Source organism: Mesoplodon mirus, assembly GCF_964341445.2.
Source record: "Mesoplodon mirus genome assembly, chromosome: 7".
In the NCBI taxonomy this organism is placed as follows: Eukaryota; Metazoa; Chordata; class Mammalia; order Artiodactyla; family Ziphiidae; genus Mesoplodon; species Mesoplodon mirus.
Window position 1 is genome coordinate 69,134,178 of NC_138983.1, and position 22,159 is coordinate 69,156,336.

Genomic DNA, 22,159 nt, shown 5'->3' on the forward strand with positions numbered 1-22,159 from the left:
ACATCAGGATGAAATGAGTACTAGGACCCAGAAAATAAGAGATCGTATGACAATTTTTGTCACCTAGAAGTCTGAAAAATATCTCACTGAATCTTTATGCAAATATTATATTTTAAATTATATTTTCATTTTCATATCTAAGAATCCAGAACTTGTTCTTTTGAAAAAACAACAACATGTCACTCAATATTCTTCAGTTAGAGGTTTGGACTTAGATTGCTATAGAAATCTTTCCTCCATGCCCACTTCCTGGTTCTTAATCACAAATCTAATCACGTATTTTTATAAATATTCGAAATTAAATATATTTATCTACTTATGTAAATACTTTTCAGTTAACTTTTACTGATAGTCTATGTGGGGATCTCATTAACAAACACATTTGGAACTTTTTAGATTTGTTCCGGCAGCTTGTAAATTCATATTAGATTTAGCTGTTTAAATATATCAACATTCTAGGCATTTTAAAAAAGTGATATAAAAGATTAATCCCAAGTTTTGTTTTACTTACCAAGCTCTGCCATTCCACCTCACTGCCTGAACAATATTATCAGCTCTTCGGATACTCATTCTTGCTAAGTAAAAGCATATTTCTTCTCTAGCTGGATTAATAATCAACTTTCTAGATAGTTCATTTGTAATTCTCTTCTGGTTAACCCTTAGCATTACAGCAGTCTGCCCAACTCATGCTAATCAATTTATGACGTGAGAAGGAAAAGGGGAAATTCAATTATGCAGATAACAAATGGAAAGCAAAAATGAGAGACAGTTTAGATTAGGCACAAAAGAACAATCAGCCTTACTTTTCTTTTACACTAAAACGTTCAAATCTTTACGTTGGATATTACAAAAGCACTCAATATACAATATACATAAGGAGAAAAACATAATAGGCTTACAACACACCAGCCGAGTACATATCAGCCCATGTTTTCTGCCTTCTGACATGCAAATAAATACAAATCAGCTCTGAGAAAAACAGATAAATTTTTCTCTTAGTAGAAAGGTCTGACTTTCAACCTCTAAATGCCTCCTTTCTCAAGATTTGTGATTAGTTGGTCCCTTATCCTACTACAGGTGCCACCTCAGGCTTTATGGAGATTTTCTCCAAATGCGATCAGTAGAAGCTTGCATCAGAAAAATGTGGAGCTCTTATTAAAAATACAGACACCTGGGCCCCATTTCAGAAATCCAAAGCACCCCAGGTGACTCTTCTATACATTAAAAATTTGAGATCCACCCTCTAGGACTGTTTCTGATCTCATCCTAAAGAGGCTCCAACACAATCCCCTGGGACTCAGAATGACATTAATTACTCTTGCTACTAGTTTGACCCTTTTTATTTTGATTCCAATACTAGGATTCTACTTGTTTTCCTATACCTGAGTGCACTAGTCCATCTAAGACCATGACCCTTCTGTGAATTTGATAACCTTTCACTTGCAGACTACTCAGAAACTGGAATCTGTCCTTTAACTCCACTTGTCGTCTATGGCCATACTGTGGCCTAGCTTCCTAAATATCTTACCACTTGCTCCCAGACTTTTCTTGCTTTGTCTGTTTTATGAAACACTTTTATCTCCTGTTTTATACCTCTCTTCTATATACATGAACTACACTTGTTAGTGTGCATTGTCCAATCTTTTACCTAGTGTACTGTCTACTACATTAACTTTCTCCCAAGGCTGTTTGCATCCCAGTGGACCACTATCAGTCTGCCTGATACCTATTACAATCAACAGAACTTGCTTAGTCTTATCTAGAGGTGTGAAATGAAAACTAGCTAAAAGGTGAAAAGACAGACATGGCAGCCTGTGGTTTCACAAATTGTTACAAAAGCCCATGTAAATAGTCAGAATAAGGGAAAAGACAATGACTATGGAAAAAGAGGAAAGTCCTTGAGAATTGGAATAGTAAAGCAGGTAAAATAAAGCGAAAAAATGTGTAATTCTAATCATTTGTTTTTATTTTCATGAAATCTATCAAGAAACGTCAACAAAACGATGATTATTTAACCTGGAGAGAAGGTAAAATGATTAAAAGAAAAATAGTACTGGACTAGGAGAACTCAGAAGACTTGGATTCTAGTGGCCTCTTTACCACTTCCTAGATTTATGATCTAGATTAAGTCTCTGAAGTTTTCTGTGCCTTCGTCCCTAAATGGGTGTAACAAACATGCCCTGTGCATCTAAGATTATTTTGATAATTAAACAAGATCATACTTATTAAAGAGCTTTAAAACTATAAAGATCATACAAATTTAAGGGATTATTGTAGCTATATAAATTGTTATTATATAAAGATTATAATTAACACTTACCCACAAAGGACACAAAATGGTGATTTTTTTGTTTTATATTATTTTTAAAAGAAAGTATAAATCAAATACAGTGAAAGAAGTAAACAGGAGTTTGTTAAACGTCTTTCCTAAGAAAATTTCAAGAATAGGACCAATATTAGGAGCAGAATAAGGTAAAATCATCCAAAAATGTAAGTAATCAGGTTAACCTGAGTTTGCCCAGGTCAGACCTAAACCTTAAGAGTCTTACCAAAAGGGCTTCTAGACGAGGAAAAAGATCATTTGGCATGACACTGGTGACATTTCTCATCCAGAACCATCTCCCTAAAGCTTGAGTTCAGAGTGACTTCAAGTGGCAAGAGCTTGGAGCATTTGTTGCAAGACATTTAGTCTGTATCCAGCATGGCCTATCCAAGATTCAGTCAAGTGCTATGATTTAATTTAACTGAATAATGTGTACAAATGAAAATCGAGAAAACAGAAGTCCTTGGCCAGTGCACAAATAGGTTGATGAGAGTTGCCCATGTGAAAAAAGAAAGAGATTGATTCTTGACTTTAAAAAATAGACACTTCCATCTTTTCAAGTTTCAATAAATGCATTCAACAAATATTGTTGCACAGCTACTATATTCTAGGCACTGGGGAATATAACTGACAAAAACAAGTCAAAAATTCTCCACTATCTAGAGCTTATATTATAGGAAATAAAAGGAGAAAATGGCAAATAAATTTAACAGACATGCAAATTATATAGTATGTTAAAAGTTGATAAAGGCTATGGAAACAAATAGACCTGCATTAGAGAGATGAGGAATGTTTGGAAGGTCACAATTTTAAAATAGGGTGGTCAAAGTAGACCTCAACTGAGAATATGACATCTAAGCTAAGACTTGAAAGAGGTGATGGGGTTTGGTGGGGTTCTATGATAATAAAGGGCTTTTATCATCAATTTTTAAATTTTACCACTTTAATAATAAGTGGAAGATATCCTTATAAGTTAACCTTCACATTATAATAGTGAAAAGTGGAAATTGATAACTTAATGGTAAAACAAATTGTGGTACAACCATATGATGGTATATGATATAGTCATTAAAAATCATATTTTTGAAGACATGGGAAAATCCAATATAATCCAATAAAATTATTTCTTAAATACAAAAATGTATCTACAGTATGATGCAATTTTGCCTTTTTAAAAAATTTACCCAACAACTGTTTTTCAAGTGCCATGTACTGTTCTGGGCACTGAAGAGAGAGCAGTAAACAAGCTAGATGTGTTCTTTCTTCTCATACACACATAGATAAAAGACTGAAATGAAATATACCAAAATGTTACTAGGAGTACATTTTTTAGTTATGAAATAATAAAGTGAAATAACATATTATTGTATCCTCTTTTATTTTATCCTCTATAGTCCAAATTTTCTAAATATGTTCTAAACTGTTCCAAAAATAACATATGTCATATTCTTTGATCTAAATATTATGGTTCATATTTTCCTCAGGATATCTGTTTGGATAAAGCACAAATTTACACTCTTATAATATCTGTCAAATGTATACTGCATTTTTTAATCATGCACTGATTTTATGTCTCACACAGCTAATGAAGTTGAATAACATCAAGTCCCTTTCTACAGTTGCAAAAACTAAGAAACAGAACAGTTAACTAATTTGCCACACTGGAAAGAAAAAGTGTTTCAATTCTAAATTGTAATAACGTGTTATTACAATTCTAAATTGTAATAACGATCCAGTGCCTGGATCGACAAAGTCTGCTGATTCTGAGTGCTATGCTAGTACTTTAGGTTACATCTCTCCCCAGTTATGCCGGGGATTTTGTGTGTGTGTGGGGGGGGGGTATTGTCAGGAAAAAGTTTCATTTATTTAAAATGGAACTTTAATGGTTATAAAAGAATCTGATCTGAATCATAACCCCAACACCAGATGTTAGCTTGATTCCATCTCCCCTCAGCAACTAAAAAGACCAGTAAAGAAGTTCAACATGTTCCTATAATGTTTCTTCATTCTTTCTTTGGTTCAAGTTTTTATATTTAAATAGTATGGCAAACAGCATCTATCTGTCTACCTCAACTAGTTGAGTTACCTTGGGCAAGTCATTTCAACATTCTGGACTCACTTTTCTTATTTTTCAAACACAAGAATTGGACTAGATGATCTCAAAAGTCCTTAAGCTCCAGAATTTCGTGATATTATTATTTCAAGTCTGTGAAGTACCAACAATAAACTAAATGAACACAGCTTCTCAGAAAAAGAAAGGCTACAGCAATAAGGATAGTTGGCTAGAAAAAGTAAGAAAACAAAGACCTGGGATTAAAAGAGAATTTGAAAATCTCCCTAACCCCCTGGACCAAGTCCAGCTTCAATTACACAAGGGTTGTTTGGGGACAATAGAGAGGGAGAAATATGAAGGCTCCTTTGATCATCAAAAGATGATCTTTCTGCTTAAAAAATTAGTATTCCTATACTCTCTCTGATTCTAAACACACACACACACACACACTCACACAGGAGCTTGCACAAGCACACACACAACAACCACAACCAAATGTTTTAATATTGATATGGAAGAAAAATAGAAGTCACTTATTTTGCTGAAATAAAGGTATTTCAAATCCAGAGAGAGTGATTTGGTTTTGAGGTTCTTTAAGAAACAGCACCATATTCAATCCTTTTCTATCACCTCCACTGTAATACAAAACCTCCAACAGCTCTTAAAATTGTGACATTTTCTTACGTACAGAGAGAAAAATTTGTGTTGCTATTGCAGCAACATCTAAACAGTTTCCTGTAAACTTTCTGTGATGGAAGTCACAGGATTTATGATAAAACCCTGTAAAGTGGTATAACAAATTTCTTTCATATTTATCATTCATTTTATTCAGTGTGCATTTTGAAGGAAAACCTTTTAAGAACACCAATAATGTGAGAAAGCTACAACAACTAAATTTATTGTTAAGTATCGCATCACTGGTCCTCCTGGGAGTTCAGGAAGAAAGCTTAAATCACATTTCCTAACACATTGGAGAGCTTCCCAGAGATGTGATGGCCCACAGAGGCAAACCATCCAAAGCACACTGGAATCTCAGAGATAGTGGCAAAGAAATATCACTTTGTTTAATAAAAGCAAATTGAAGTTACCCCTTTTTCTTTAACAAAGTACAAACTCTCTCTTACCCCATTTTTCTCCCTTCCTTCCCCTGCTCTTTCCTGTTTCACCTGACTAAACCGTAGGTATTTGTTCCATCACCTGACTTAGGGGCTAGCTAGAAATATCAGGAAAAAAACAATCTACCATTGTTACATGAGACAACAACCTTTCATGTCCTTGAAGCTCACCATGACCTTTCATCTTTCCTATCCTCAATGGTCTCTCCTAACAACTAAAACTACACTCAGTTGGGCTGAATTCCAGATTGTCATAAAAAGAACTCTGTCCTTTCAAAACAAAACCAATTTTTACACCAAGGTGGGGGAGAAACACAAGTCCATTGTTCCCTCACAGATGGAAGTTGGAGTTACTAAGGCAACTGCTCTAATCCTCCTTTTTACCACCTTTTTCACATCACTGGCCTATCAAGTATGCTACCTTTTAACTCATAAGCTCAAAAGCTGGTAGTCTAACTGGCTGCCCTAATTAGCTACGATTTTCACACTACAGACAACATGATGAGCTAATCGAAATTTGCAAAATAATGACGTACCTCCAGCAAATATTCCTCCTCCTGAGGCCCAGTCTTAGAATAACAATAATGAGACCATTATTAGAGAAGGGCATTAAAATGCTGCACTGCTGCTAAACAGAGAACTTAATTGTTCTGGTCTTGTCCATTGAATCAACAACCTATTGTTGTGGACTTGAAAAATAAAGGACTGGAGAATGGGTGCCATGATGATTGGTCTGTGCGGCCATACCGGCACTCTGTAGAATTGTTTTCTTTTGAAACTCTTGATGGACTAGTAGTTTTGTTTAAAAGTAACATAAAAGGCGATTGTCTGGATAAAAAGTCCTATTTATTGAAATCCTTAGAAGCAGTTGCATGGATTTGTTCCTGACCCCTGAGATAAAAACACAGTGACCATAATAACACCATTTGTAGAGAGCCCTGTTACCACTGCCTACAGTAACATAAGATAAGAGACGGTCTTTTCTAGCTACTGTAGGAAGGAAGGAAGTACTTCTGAGCAGAAAGCAAGAATGATAAAAGGTCAAATACTGGGTAAAGCTCATTAATCTCTGAAAGAAAGACTTTAAAAAATAATGCTAATTTAAGAATGCTGCACAATTGCTACAGATTCAAGCACATGTAAGAAGGCTCACAGCTCCTTTTTTTTTTTTTTTTTCCTCACTTTTGGGCTTCCTTCCTTTGGTAAAAAGAAGATTAAAATAAAATGATTATTAAATAACCGTCACAAGATGTCTCAGGATAACATGGGGAAGAAGAAACCCGAAGTTTTCCGGATGATTATTCTTATGGTCATCCCAGCCTATAGCAAGAATAATAAAATACTGAAGTTAAAGGTTAACTAGTGTAAAATTTTTAGCAGTAGAAAAGCACTGTTTACACACTGTAAAAATGTCTTCTATATGGAGCCACGGTACATGTTTTCTGTAAAGTCAGGCCAGGATTTTAGTGTTGAATTGTGGTGGGAGGGAGTATACTTTTTTGTTTGTAGGTATTTGGGGTGGGGTCTGTTTGTTTTTTATCAAGTGAAATCTGCATTATATAAAAATGTATTAAATTGTAAATAAGACCTCTTGCTTCATTCAATCTGTTCTTTGCTTCATTTATCTTCACCTTGTTAGGCTAAATTAATTAACAATCTCACTGTTGCACACTTTCTCTTTTCATTACATCAAATAATGGCCCATATACGGAGAAAGCCCTCACCATGGGAATTCTGCAACTCTACTAAGAAGAGTTTCTGTGTATCAGTGCAGCAATATTATCTAGATACATTCATTTTATAAGCATTTATTAAGCTTACTTTTCATTGTTAACAACCAATTAAGCACCCAAATTCCTAACATATTAACAATAGAAAACCATAAAAAAAAACCCTAGAGTAGAAGTTGTAAGATACAATAAAAAGAGGGAAAAAATCACATTGTATATCCACAATCAGGTTTCACCATCAATTCACCCAAAATAAGAAGAAACACATGCAAATTGGGCAGGTATGTTTTCACAGATACAACACAACATTGAATAAAAGGTTTTAAAGACACACCCCAAGCTGTTCTGCTCCTTGCTTTGGAATGTCTAACGTGTGATAAATTGGATGATTAGAATTTCATTGGTAAATCCCATTATTTTAAATCTATAAGAGTGAAATGTGTTAAACTCTTTTGTAAGTTTTCTTTCAACCTGAAACACTGTGGCATCTGGAGCTATGCAAATGGACAAAACAGTAAAGCCCTTTTTAATCTTTCCCTGATCAACCAGTGCTGCTTTCTCCAATCACAGCTTTGTGCGTGATATCTTTCTGCTAGCATTTCTTATTTAATTAAAACAGACACTGACAGAAGGACATGGATTAGTACTGTAATGATGCATTTACTTAGATTAATCGGAGGCTCCTTTTAGAGTAATGGCTTAAACAAAGAACAAAAGGAAATTGTTATGAAACAGCCTTTTATCCCAGGCAAAGGTCGCATTATGAGGTTTTTAATTTTGTCAGCTTCTGTTATACTCTGCCTTGCTAGTGGAACATGAGAAGTGCTTTTACCCCCAATAAAGCCAGTTATTATAAAAACAGCCATTAAAGCTTCAAATTAAAACGTTTGATTTTAAAACAGGTTACTTAGCTTTCAGAGCCCTCTAATTAGCATGTTGTACATTGTTGTGCAGAAAAGAAGACTAAAATGCTAATGACCTACCGCCAGGTGACCACACTGCTGTGCAAAATAATAAGGACCTTTCCAAGTAATATGATGAATTAACCAAGTACAGATCCCCCATGCAGCCGCACCCCTTCTCTGAATACAGGTCCAGATGAATGCAGGGCCATAACTGTTAAGATGTGTTCAGTAATGCCCTGCCTCAGTCTAGGAGCCTCTGATTCTCAGCCAGCTACTTTTTATATATTCATTAAAAAGCAGACTTCTTTCTACCACAAAAGAAAGTGAATGAAATAGCAGTACTATATAGAGAGTCTGAAAATAGAAAAGACAATAGTCATTTGATTTCAAAGCACAAAGAATTAAAGTACCATGCGCCTAACAGAACTACCTCTTTGCTCTTTTCATCCAATCTTTCTCTCACTCTAATATGTTGCACTTGCAGAGTATAAATGGAGTTAAGATTTTAAAGCTCAGTCTTCAATCACAGTTATTTTTATACTATGTTGTCTTTAACTGGCCCAAAGAAAATCCAGTTTCCCTTTTCCTAACCTCATTCTTCCCCTCTATTTTACTGACTCCACCCAGCACCACTGTTCCCTAGTCAAAATTTGTTCTTGACAATGGATACATCGGCATTTGTGTTTCTTACCATATGAATTTAACTCAATTACTTGCACTACTTCCATTTTCTGCCTTGTCTTTCTTGATGGACTGAATGATTCTGTGCCCTGTAAGGCTAACATACATTTGTTAAATATACAGAGTAGGTGGGGAGTTATCTCCAGAGTTCCTAAAATCAACCCACAAAGAAAACATCTTCCACTTTAAATCAAATCTCACTCAAGGATCACTGAGTGTTTGGATCTAGGAATTTCCTGAAATCAACATGAAATGTATATTGTTTTTGGAACAACAAGAAATCACTCAGGATCATCTGTGACATCTGCCCATTTGAGTCTTTTAAAAAAGAGGTTACCTGAGGTTGTTTCAATTATGGCCACAAGAATGCTGCAGGTTCAACTACCCCAAAGCTCAGTGGCTTAAAACAATAAGCATTTAATTAGTCCATATGTTTGCAGGTCAGCTGGGTGCTTCTTCTGGCTTTAACTGAGGCCACCAACGTGTCTTACGGTTGGCTGGCTTTGGCTGATCTAGGATGGCCTTGGATAGGACAGCTAGAGTAATTCGACTCTGCACCATATATCTCATCCTCTGGCATACTAGCCCAGGCTTGTTCTTCTCATGGTGACAGAAAAGGACAAGAGTGTGAACAGAAATGCACAAGTGCTTTTACAAGCCTCTACTTGTGTCACATTTGCTAACATCCCATTGGCCAAAGCAAGTTAAATGATGGATCCCAGAGGCAAAAGGTGAGACAGAATGCCCTATCCAGAGTAGGAAGGGCACTCTAGAGTTTCATGGCAAAGGTCATAGATATAAGGAAGGATGAAGAAGAAATGGGGCCTTTAAGGCAATCAGTATTAGCAAAGAAGTCGAGGTCATTTTGATGATTCCCAAAGTAGTAGAAGTTTCTGTTTTGTTCCATTTTAACTAATTTAGTCTAGATGGCTACTCAGAATTGATCTCATTTTTATTTCAAAAAGTGACGAAAACTTTTTAAAGCAAAACAATTGACAAACAACCCCACCCCACTTATTTCCATTGATTTACAATTTAAAAACTACAGCTATAAAGCTAATTCTAAAACATGACCTTGGGATGTCCCTGGTGGTCCAGTGGTAGACAATCTGCCTTACAATGCAGAGGACATGGGTTTGATCCCACATGCTGCAGGGCAATTAAGCCTGCATGCCGCAACTACTGAGCTCACGCGCCTCAACAAGAGAGCCTGCGTGCCGCAAACTACAGAGCCCACACGCTCTGAAACCCACGCGCCACAACTAGAGAAGAGGCAAACCCACACGTCACAACTAGAGAGAAGCCCGCAGGCTGCAAGGAAAAAGATCCCGCACGCCTCAAAGAAGATCCCATGTGCCTCAACTAAGACCCGATGCAGCCAAAAATAAATAAAATAAAATAAATAAATCTTGGGAGTTCCCTGGTGGCACAGTGGTTAAGAATCCAGCTGCCAATGAAAGGGACACGGGTTCGATCCCTGATTCAGGAAGATCCCACATGCCGCAGAGCAACTAATCCCAAGCACCACAACTAATGAGCCTGCACTCTAGAGCCTGTGAGCCACAACTACTGAGCCTGCGTGCCACAGCTACTGAAGCCCGCATGCCTAGAGCCCATGCTCCGCGAGCCTGTGCTCCGCAATGAGAAGCCATCACAATGAGAAGCACGTGCACTGCAATGAAGAGTAGCCCCCCGCTCGCTGCAACTAGAGAAAGCCCGTGTGCAGCAACGAAGACCCAACGCAGCCAAAAATAAATAAATAAAATGAATTTATAAAATAATAATAAACCTTTTAAAAAATAAAATAAATAATGACTTTTTACAAGTTCACCATTTATTTTTGTTTACTAACTTGCTGTGACTCAGTTATTCCTTGATAAAGTTTCAAAACTACAAATCTTTGTACCTCAGAAGCCTCACTTCCATCCAGAGAAGCAGCTAAGTCTGAGCATGTATCTAATGGATGCTGTATCCAGAATTTTCTTCATCACTACATGTCAGAAAGTATAGACAGTTCCATTTCACAGAATACCAGCATACAGTATATAACAGTCCTTCACCACAGCAGACATAGTCACAATAGCAGTGTTTTAAAAAAACTTATTTTTCCTTAAGCCGGGCCCTTAGCACTCACATCCCTATTGTTTTTCTAATATCTCTGACTATGAAAAAAGAAAGCAAAGAAAATCTTTGCTGTCACAGGGCTATATGACAGAGCATGTCCTAGAATAAGATGATTAAGAAGCTAATTTTAAACTCTACAAAGTCTCTCTCTGTTTCTGACCATATGAAGCAAAAGATCAATGAGGAAAAGTATTCATGCTGGTTGCACAGATTCCCCAGAGTTAATCTGTCAGGGGCCCTACACATAGTTCCAGGGAGATACCTAGAGCCAGTTACCAGTCCTTCCACTCAGAAACTCTCATCCATTAGGAGTAGGAGTGATTACCGGACAGAATTCCTAACCCCTGTGGCAAGGGAAATACTATCCTATATAGTACCACTCAACAATTATCCCTGTGAGCAATTAAAATAACCAGTGAAGTGGGTCTCCAAAAGGAGCCTTCAGCCATTCCTTCATTTGAGCCGGCACTGACAATGAGTGCTGCCAAAGCTGGCACGAACACCCAAAGAACAAGAAAGAAAGGCCAGCAAAGCTCAATCTTGCATCTAAAGATATTAAAAAGGAAACTAAATGACATGGAGAAAACTAGGCTAAGAATTACCCAATTAATGAAGAACAGAGAAAAAAATAGCATAATAAAATGCTTTTTAAGTCCCTTTTACTTTTCCACATTCCTTTACAGCTTATTTCAGTAATAATTTTGTTTATGCCCTAAATTATGGTTTGCCTTTATAAACAAGGATGATACCTGGCAAGAATGCAGTTTGCACTGGTTCTGTAATGTTTTGATCAACCAAATCTGCTCACCTGGTGTTCAGCAAGTATCAATCATTAGAGCAGTGATCCAAGGCCATGGAACAGAGCAAAGCTAATAGGCCCACATAAGAATCAAGACAAGCATTGTGCTCTCATTAACACTGGGTTCTAAATAAACAATAGGCCCAAGTTCAGAGAGCTGTACTAAACCTTCTCAGTAGAAGTAGCTTCAGTTTAACTCAAAAGTTCCTTTTAAAGTCTCTTTGCTTTGACAGAAAGGCAAAAAGAAAGAGAAACAGAAGCACCTGGATATCAGAAAAGGAAAGGGCCTTAGAGAACAAGGATGAAAAAGCAAAGCTCGAACTCCTTAAGAGCACGATCTTTGAATATCTAGTACCTGGTACACAGTAGGTGCTCAAAAGCTCTGTGTTTAATTAAATTGTGATACATTTACAAGAATAGATACGGACAGAAGCAAGAAAGCACCTCTGTTGTAAGAAATTGCATCGGTAGTCATACCAAATATTCAGGAAGCCCAAACTTAAGAGTTTCTAACGTTTGGTTGAACTATTTTTATAGGATAAAGTGAGATGAAACGTAGCTCAAATTATGTGTGGAGCCACACCTAACTTCTCAGACTTTTTTATAGAGATAAAAATCTTACTAAAATTAATGCCAAGGAGAAACCTGGAGGAAGAACAATGTTATTAATGGCTTAATGCAACCAATGGGTAATTGTGGAGCCTGAAAGAGAAGCTCTATCACTTTGCCTTTTAAAGGGCATTAGGGACATAAACAGACTAATTGGAATGTATTTAAATCTCAGTTCATGTTCAGCTCCAATTTTGGTTCAGGAGCTTTTTTCAATCTTCAGCTGATGCCTTCTCTGACAGTATCTTCCGTAACCAGTGTCATCAACCTGCTCTCCTCTTAATCCCAGTGATCACACCACAGATCTGCCAAAATATATTCAGAGATAAACACCAAAGTAATTGCACTGCTATGACACAGACTAGAGTAGCAACCTCCGTGCTGCACCAGCATTTTCTCTATCCGTAACATCCCCCATCAGCTCACAACCCTCCCTGCCAGAAAACAGCTATCTTAGGCTGATGTTTCAAAATATTTTAAGGATAAAAATATTTTTCCTCCTAGTTAGAATTTAAACTTAAATGCCTCTAGGGGAGGTAACACCATGAGTTCCTTTCACACTAAGATGTATATGACGTCCAGCTCATTTTATAAAGCCAGAATATCCCTGGTTCCAAAACAAAATAAAGATATTATAAAAAGGGGAAAATTAAAGACATCTCATTTATGAACACAAATGCAAGACTCCATTAAATATTAATCTATAGTGTAAATGAAAATCCATCAAGAATAAGTAGGTTTTAATCCTCATAATGCTAGATGGTTCAGAAAATCTGCCAATAACAGCACATATTCAGAGATTAAAGAAGAAAAATTCTACGAACATCTCAGTAGATGCCAGAGATGCAGCAGAAACCTACAGAAAACTTCATAGTTATTGGTGAGATGTTATGATGCATTCCCACAAAAGACAGAAAGGATGACTTCCCTCAGTAAGAGCTTCAGGCTAACTGTGAATGCAGTATCTCAAGACCAGGAGGAAGACTAACGGCAGTTCTTATACAAAGAAGGTAAGACACACCAGGGCTTCCCTAAGTGTCTGTATGGGTCGCGGCAAGCTCTTTTTGGTGGGAAATCGTTTATTATATAACATTAAATGAAAAGCAAAGAAAACAGAATGACATCTATGCCCTGATTACAGTTATGTTAAATTATTTTCTTAATATGGATGAGGACTGAAAATAAGCAGATACAAATAAAAACAGATGACAAATTGTGAAACTGTGTATGAGACCTTATCTTTTTTCCTTGTTGTTTTAACATAAATGTGATTTTTAAATTTAACCAAATAATAATAATAATAATAATGAAGGTGTATGTGACCACTACAGTATACTATCCTGTGAGCAGGTTTGGGTAGGGGAAATAAATAGACAATGAGTGACTGAAAAGAAAGAGAGATCACCACATAGAAAGTTTATAATAAGAAGAAAGGAATGGCTATTAGAAACAGGAAATTTTATCCATTTTAAATTTTATTTGGTATGGGTTGCAAACTTGGAGGTCATTAGAGGAAAGGGGAAATCCTACATAATGACAGATAATAAAACTTCAAAATCCACTACCTCTGAGAAATCCACCCATGTAACTAAGTGCACATGCCATTCCAAATATGCTATTGTCAGCATGAACTCTTAAAGGTTAAAGCTTCTGCAACTTTGGCTTGATCTTAAAATGGTTCTAATGAAGGCCTTACTCTCATGAACTAGTTAGCATCCTAACTTCTGAACATGATAATTTCCTAATGAGAAAATCAATACCCAAGGGACTTAGATCTGAGGGTTTTAAATCTGAGGGACACATCTGTAATCTATAAGAATTAGGGAGAAAACAGTGCCAACTTATGACCTTGGCACTTAAGGTTTGTCAAGTAGAAAGACCAAATTTGATTGCAAATATGCATCCTTGAGTGGCAGGGGGGAAAAAAGAAGACCAAGAATCTTATTTCTTTATTATTATTTTTTTTTGCGGTACGCGGGCCTCTCACTGTTGTGGCCTCTCCCGTTGTGGAGCACAGGCTCCGGACGCGCAGGCTCAGCGGCCATGGCTCAAGGGCCTAGCCACTCCGCGGCACGTGGGATCTTCCCGGACCGGGGCACGAACCCGTGTCCCCTGCATCGGCAGGCGGACTCTCAACCACTGCGCCACCAGGGAAGCCCAAGAATCTTATTTTAATGGGTTTTTTTTTTCCTAAGGAATAAAATCATACTATAAAATGGTCCAGCATGTTTCTAAGAGAGATAATCAAATATCAACCTACTCTTTACATACATATTTCAAACAATGTGAAAGACAGGTAAAGTGGAGACCTCCTAAAAGGCTATGTAACAAATATAAATTTAAAACATTGCCCATTTAAATGTGATTTACCAAAGTCAAATAGAATTCACATAACTATATTTGGAGGATAAATTTTCTTCCAAATTCAGATTATTTTTTTCTAAGAAAACAGCAAAATTTGTACTATAATATCCATTTCTGTTTTGTGATTTCCAAATGAGTGAGAAGATCTCTAATTTGGAGTAAATCCATTGAAGTTGATCTTAAATAGAATTATATATTAAGGAATAGGATTAACATATGAAAATGTAATAAGCAGAGGATATTTCTTCAGAGCATAGGTAAAGTACTCGCTCCAACTCCTGCCCAAGTTCTGCATCTAACTGCAATAGACAAGTGAATATTTAAAATATAAACAAATTTCAACTTCCTTTATTTAGGAAAAAGCAAAACTATTTTTTAGCCTATAAAAAATCCATAAACTTATTCTATTTTCAAAACAATATAAACTTAAAGTCTGGAACTTATCTAGCTATACCACTTCATTTGCACTTTATTCTTTTGACAGTACTAAAATTATTTCAGTACAAACTATTCGTGTTTAAACGACTTTCATCATATCACCCATGCTCGTTCACACTCATGGAAGTTAAAGTGAAATAAATAAATTGCACATATTGGATGAGACAATGGATATCAAAATATTTCTCCAAATCACATATACCTATCTAACATATGAGTTGTGCGTCAGTTGTGCAATTCTGGTTGCATTTGTTAGAACACTTTTAGTTGTAAGTGATAAAAAACAACTCAAAGTAGCTATACCAAAATAATTTATTGGCTCTACCTAACTGAAAGGCCTGGCTTCTGACACAGCTGGATTCAGTGCTATGATGATGTAATTAGGAGTTGGTCTCTCTTCATTTCTCAGGCAGGTTCTCCCCCTTCAAGGGCAAAGGTGACTATCAGAAACCCCAAGTTAGCAATCACAGTAAAATGACTCTGGTTCCTTCCCAGTAATTCCAGAAAAGACCCCAGATTAAGTCTCACTGGCATGGCTTGGATAACATACTTATTTCTGAACAAATCGCTGTGGCCAGGCATATGGAATGCCCGCTCCCTATGACTTGGGAAGGTAATGGCAGCTTTATCCCAACCACATTTACCAAAAGTGAAATAAAGTTGTTCCCTAAAAGAAAATAAGAGTGATTTTATCAGGAAAAAAAAATGCTGGACAGGGAATGCAGTAAACAGTCTATCTATAATTCACGAGTTGCTTTTTCCAATAATTATTACAGGGAGGTAACTTCAGTGAAAAAAATAAAAAACTGCAAACTCTTCATTGTAATAGTAGTTGCACAGGCAAGATTTCTTTGAATTGTTTCTAGCAGTCCCAAAAGAGGAACAAAAACTGTGATTCTAGCCATTTTTAAGACAAGTGAGAAAAAAAAGAATTTTTCTTTTGATAACTTTAGTTCCATTCCCTCACTTCAGAGCCACCTATCCCAAAGTACTCTTCCTATCCTTTTTTCTATCCTTAGCTATTATTAAGTTTAAATTCTTAGAATACTTGCAAAGATTTGTAGAGGCCTATCTTCAGCTACTGTCTCTAAAAATTTCTATTCATGGGTCCCCAAGCACTACAAACACTGCCTTGGAGCCCAGGTATAAACATGTTTCTTTATGAGATCAAGTAAACAAACAACTTTATTTTAAACGTAGGTCCCATATAACTTAACTCATTTATTGTAATTTTTATTTGAAAAGACGTCTACATTTTTAAATGCATATGCTACAAAAGAACAGCATATTAAACTATTATTGTCCATTTGTATCTTGGGTTGAATTTTATCATCGAATGCTTTCATGAAAGAAGGATTTTATATGAGAAAACGGAAGGAAAGCATAAATGCACAGAAAGCCTGGAGAGAATGGAAGGGCAAAGAGTGGCTGAAGCATCAAAGGCAATATTCACTGATGTCAAATTCATTCACACATTCATTTTATGCATATGTTTAGATCACAGATTATGAGCAAACTACTGTACTGGCTATGATACAAAGAAACATGGCATAGTCCCCAGTCCAAAGTGGGACAGAAGAAACATGGGCAGTAATGGTGAGGGTGACACGTCAGTTCTTTCCCTACCCCATCACATGCTCCAGGGTTTGCTCAGGGTCTGACAATAAATAACTAACTTCACATTTTTTAATGTTTTATTCAGCTCATTTGCAACGTCAAGAAACTACTTCTTCCCTAAGGAAGAAGTATCCCTCTCAGGATAACATGGAAGCAGTAAAAGGAATCAACACATATAAGAGAAGCTAAATGTAAGAAGAGCAATGCGTATTAGGTAATTTATGAAAAGGATCGAGAGTGTGGAGATTTTGAGAATTTTTAATTAACTCAATAATTATATACTGAGTGCTTATTGAATAGTAGGTACTATATGGTCATATAAGTTATTTAAGATGGATTTGACTTGATATCCTTACCCCCAAAACCCACTTTTGATCAGAAGCTAAGGACTGTCCACAGAAACTGCTAAAATGACAAATTGTGAAAAGTACAAAAAGAGAAATGCAAAATACTATGGGAGTTCAAATGAAGTGAGATCAGAGAAGACTACAGGAGTGGGGCCTTAAAAGATGGAAAGAAATCCTACAGGTAAGTATGTTTGTTAGAAGTATTTCACATAGAGGGAATGGTATGAAATATAATATTCATACAAAAAATATGTATGAAATATAAATTTCATACAGAAAAATACAAACTGCTTCTATACCAATCAGTTCAAAAGTATCCAGATAATTTTCAATGAAGGTATCCTATTCATACAAGCTATCTTTTAATATCCTACCTTTAATACATTGTGTTATTAAAATTAAAAGATCTTGAGAGTTATAAATAATGCATGCTAGAATACTTTGGCAGTCATCATGTTCACAATGTAAAGAGAATGAGACGCTTCATGTACTATCTGTGTCAGGCGTTATATGCCAAAGATACCCAAGATACATGTTCAATTTCTTATTATTTACTTTTTAGCAAATGAGCAATAAAATATGAAGTGACCCTCCCACACCTAATAGGAAGTACATTTTAATATTTGAGAGGCCAGACTTGTAAATTACCTTTCTAATTGGGCAAGTAAAATCTTTATCTCTTCACCATAAAAAACAATTGGGCCTGGGCTTCCCTGGTGGCGCAGTGGTTGAGGGTCCGCCTGCCGATGCAGGGGACACGGGTTCGTGCCCCGGTCCGGGAAGATCCCACATGCCGCGGAGCGGCTGGGCCCGTGAGCCGTGGCCGCTGAGCCTGTGCGTCCGGAGCCTGTGCTCCGCGGCGGGAGAGGCCACAGCAGTGAGAGGCCCGCGTACCACAAAAAAACAAAACAAAATAAAACAACAACAACAAAAAACAATTGGGCCTTTGTTATCTCGTGGTCAGCAAATAAAATACATACCATTTGCACAAATGCACCATTAACTACACAGGCAGAATAAATGATTGATCATGAGGGATACCAGCAAACCTCACGATTATCTGGCAGTATAAATGGCATGGCGTTGGGCAAAATAATAGTAAAGAGAACCTAGGAAAAAATGTCTCCTGACAATATAAATTCCTGAGTTAAAAGAGTAAAGGCTTGAGGAATACAAATGGGATTTGGGGATAGTCCCTTCATTTTCAATATAAAGCATAAAGTTTAGCACATGTGACTTCCCAAGGGATTTTCCCCAATATGCAGCTATTTAAAGAATACATACTCACTCCACTAGCCTACCTCTTCCTGCAGTGAACATGATCACAAAGCTTCCTCCATTAAGTTGTTAGCACGATAGTTAGTTAAAGCAGAACTAGAGACATTCTGTCATGTATAACGTGGTCAGTTTGAAAAATCCACCTTCACATTTAGAACCAAGTGCGGACTAGAATTCATAAGCAGACTTTAATAGAAAGAAAATGTATGTCCAGAAAAAGAGACTCTTACCAAGCTTCCTGTAGACTGACATGCCAAATTTCCCCACTGGTCAGCCTCAGGCTTCTAGCATTATTCCTTAGCAAAGGAAGTATAAAACTATAGGTAGGGGGGCTTCCCTGGTGGCGCAGTGGTTGAGAGTCCGCCTGCCGATGCAGGGGACACGGGTTCGTGCCCCGGTCCGGGAGGATCCCACATGCCACGGAGCGGCTGGGCCCGTGAGCCATGGCCGCTGAGCCTGTGCGTCTGGAGCCTGTGCTCCGCAATGGGAGAGGCCACAGCAGTGAGAGGCCTGCGTACCACAAAAAAAAAAAAAAAAAAAAAAACTACAGGTAGGTAGAGAATTTTCCAAGATATCTTCTAATCTCTCTGGTACTATAAAAATTATTTATTCAGCATCCTAGGCAGTTTTCCAAGTATGACATTTTAGAGGATCTCATTGCCTTCCAAAATATCAAATTTGGAAACCTGAATGCTACCTGACAATTCTTGGAAACAACTGATGGCTAATTTGTCCAGCTAGAAAAGTAAAAATATGTCCACAATTTTTCAAATTATGGACTCCTCATTTCTACATGTTTCCAGTTAAACCCAGAATTTGAGCTTCAAGTGTCCGCAACACCAAATCATTCCCAACTGCATCTTTCAAGAACTTTATACCCTTCTTCTCTTTGTCAAAATTTCTACATTCTCACTGATCTACTCAATTACTCATTCAATAAATATTTATTGTATGCTTGTTATCTATCTGCCAAGCACTGTAAGTGGCAAAGAACCAGAGGTATTTTTTTTCTTTGGGAGCTATGGAATTTGTGACAGAACAGTAAGGTCCCAGAGAGCCACTAACCAAGTACTCTAAATCTGAGCTAGTAACTGGATGGGCAGGGTGGGAGACACGGAGACAAAGATGTTATAGAAACAATGCCTTCTGCCTCTCACTCTGAACCATAGAATGAAGCGTCAGAACCACTTATGTAAATTTGATGACCCATATTGTGTTCTTGATACTGGACCAAATCACCTACTCTAAATAAAGCAAGACTTGCTGGGAAAGCTGAAGCATTGTTCTGCTTGAAGAGAGGAAGTGAGCTGCTTTTGATGAGAAGGAGCTAAGTAATAAGACACAGAACTGAAAAATCCAAATGTGCTTTTAAAAAATCTACATATTGGCTCTTTGAGGCTAACAATGACTGATTGATGAGAAAGCTAATGGCAAAATATTTACCATCCATCCAGGATGTATGCATTGCTTCCTAGCACATCCACACTCCTGGCCCATCCCATCACCAGTGGCATATTGTGTTCCCTATCTGAAAGACCCAGACACAGGGCTAGAATGTGACTAATTCAGCAAATATCCACAACTACTATGGAGGTAGTAAGTAGGAAAGAGGTCAGAAAGATCCTTGGCAGGCATTTACAATCGCCAGCCAGTTCAGGCTTCTGCCTAACAGATGATACCACAGTTTGGGGGATTTAAAAGGATTCTCTTCTCCAAGAGGACTAAAGTCTACACTAAAAATAGAGAGAGATGGAATAGGATAAGAACCAGAATACAGTAGAAGGAAGAAGGAGGAGGAAAATATTTTACTACAAATTTTCAGCAACTTAATTTGGAGGGGAAAAAAAAGATTCAGTTTTAGAAAACACTTCTAATTCTCATATCTGAATATATTTCTTATTTTTAAAAATTTAAATGCCCCAACCACTTTTATAAAATAGACATAAGTATACCCACAAAGCACAATCCCCTAAACTTACGCAGATACTAGTACAAAGAAATTGCCAAAAATTTGAATGTGTTTTCAACTTTTTAATTCAAAATGACCTCTACTTTTAATTCTCTTGGTTTATATAATTTTAAAGTGCTTTGCCCATTATAAATTATTTCTCTTAGTTTATTCTGTAATAAGCACTCACTCACTGGGTAAAACATTTTGAAATGTTCTCTAAACAAACTGAAATTCCTGATGCCACAGCTTTAAAACGTATGATGAAATTATGAAAAAAAAATGTGCATTTCCCGGAATATTCATCCAGTTGGTCCTTGCACATCCTTCTATGCTTGTAAATGCTGAGAATCTTTCATTTGTATGTTACAGTTACAGATATCTAAAAATGTATTTTGCCCTCCACTTACACCATCATATCCTAGTAAAGCTATTAAAACTGATGCCCAAAAGATAAGGATCATGCCAATGAGAACAAAAGAGATTTGATTTCAAATACTCCTGAAGTAGAAAGTATTTCTCTACCTCCTTCAAATCAAAATCCACAAAATAAATAATTCTAAACAATTGATGTGGTTGTTATCATTAATTTATTTTCCTCTTTCTAACACAATAAGAAGCAAAAATAGTCTAGGATCCAAATGCACCGTAAGAGGAGACTGGAGAATTTAAGATCAAGAATTATGATCTTGAGAACCTGGAACTGCTACTCAGGCAATGGTAGCACCACGAGGTAACTGTAAACTTAAAACAAATACCATCGAATGTTTCCACCATCAAGGCAGAATATAACAATTAGTGTTAAGAAAAGTGCATCAGGAATAAGAGAAATGGGAAGAAGTGACAAATGTCTTGCCTGAAGCTGCCTTGAATCTGGCAGGCTTCCTCACATATTCCTAATAGCATTCAGTGGGCCACATATCCTTGGCTCTCTCTCATCTATTACCTTAGGATAAAAAAACAAACACTGGTAGAAAAAAAGTGTGTATTGCAGGTTAGGGAAGAAGGAGACCTGGATGCCAGGCTTCAAAAAGTTAAGCCCAGGCACCTTCAACTAATACGGAAAGTTAAACAGAAATTTTTTACAAGCTGGCACCCGCTCACATAATGAGATGCATTGTCAGTCCTCACTAAGTGAAATATTTGTGTTGCCATGCAGCTAAACAAATGCCTTTTTTCACTTTCACTTAAGACAGCCTCCCACTTCTATTTCTCTAAACAGTAGAGGCAGGCCTAGCTGGGTAACATGTGTAGTCTGGACAGCATGTTTCCTGCCACCCCACAAAAGGAGTATTTATATTAACATTCCAGATTCATGGGGAATTATAGAAACTTCACACATTAAAGCCAATGTAAAATTTCTGCTACTTTAATATCTTCACTTTTCATTCAATGCAACTTGGCACAGAGTGAAATAATACAGTAGCATTAAAATCACTAAACATTCAAGAGTGTGGCAACATTTTTTTCATGTCATTTGCACATTACTATTCATAATGCTATGGCAATCTCTTATATAAAATAGGATGAATTCAAAAGTATGATTATCAAATTTATGGTGTGTGCTCACCACACCACACATTATGGTTTTGCAGCTTATTTGCCCTGAAGTAACAAAGATTTGCATAGAGTTTAAATGAGTATCGTCTATACAAACTATAGTTAAAATATTATTACAGTTATATGCTTTTCTATATAAACCAGTAAAAAAATCACATTTCATTCTTCTTTAGGGCAGTATTTTATTACAATTAAATGAAAAGCTTAGCTCTGCTATTTCTCTGAAAACAAAATCAAGACCAAAAGAGACAAGGTTCAAGAATTAGAC

The 22,159-nt window shown here is 36.7% G+C and overlaps 1 protein-coding gene across 3 annotated transcripts in view; it reads right to left on the minus strand.

Moving 5' to 3' along the window:
• Positions 1-22,159, minus strand: part of SOX6 (SRY-box transcription factor 6) — a 636,354-nt gene that overhangs the window by 453,866 nt on the left and 160,329 nt on the right. The gene's annotated exons all lie outside the window — the stretch shown is intronic.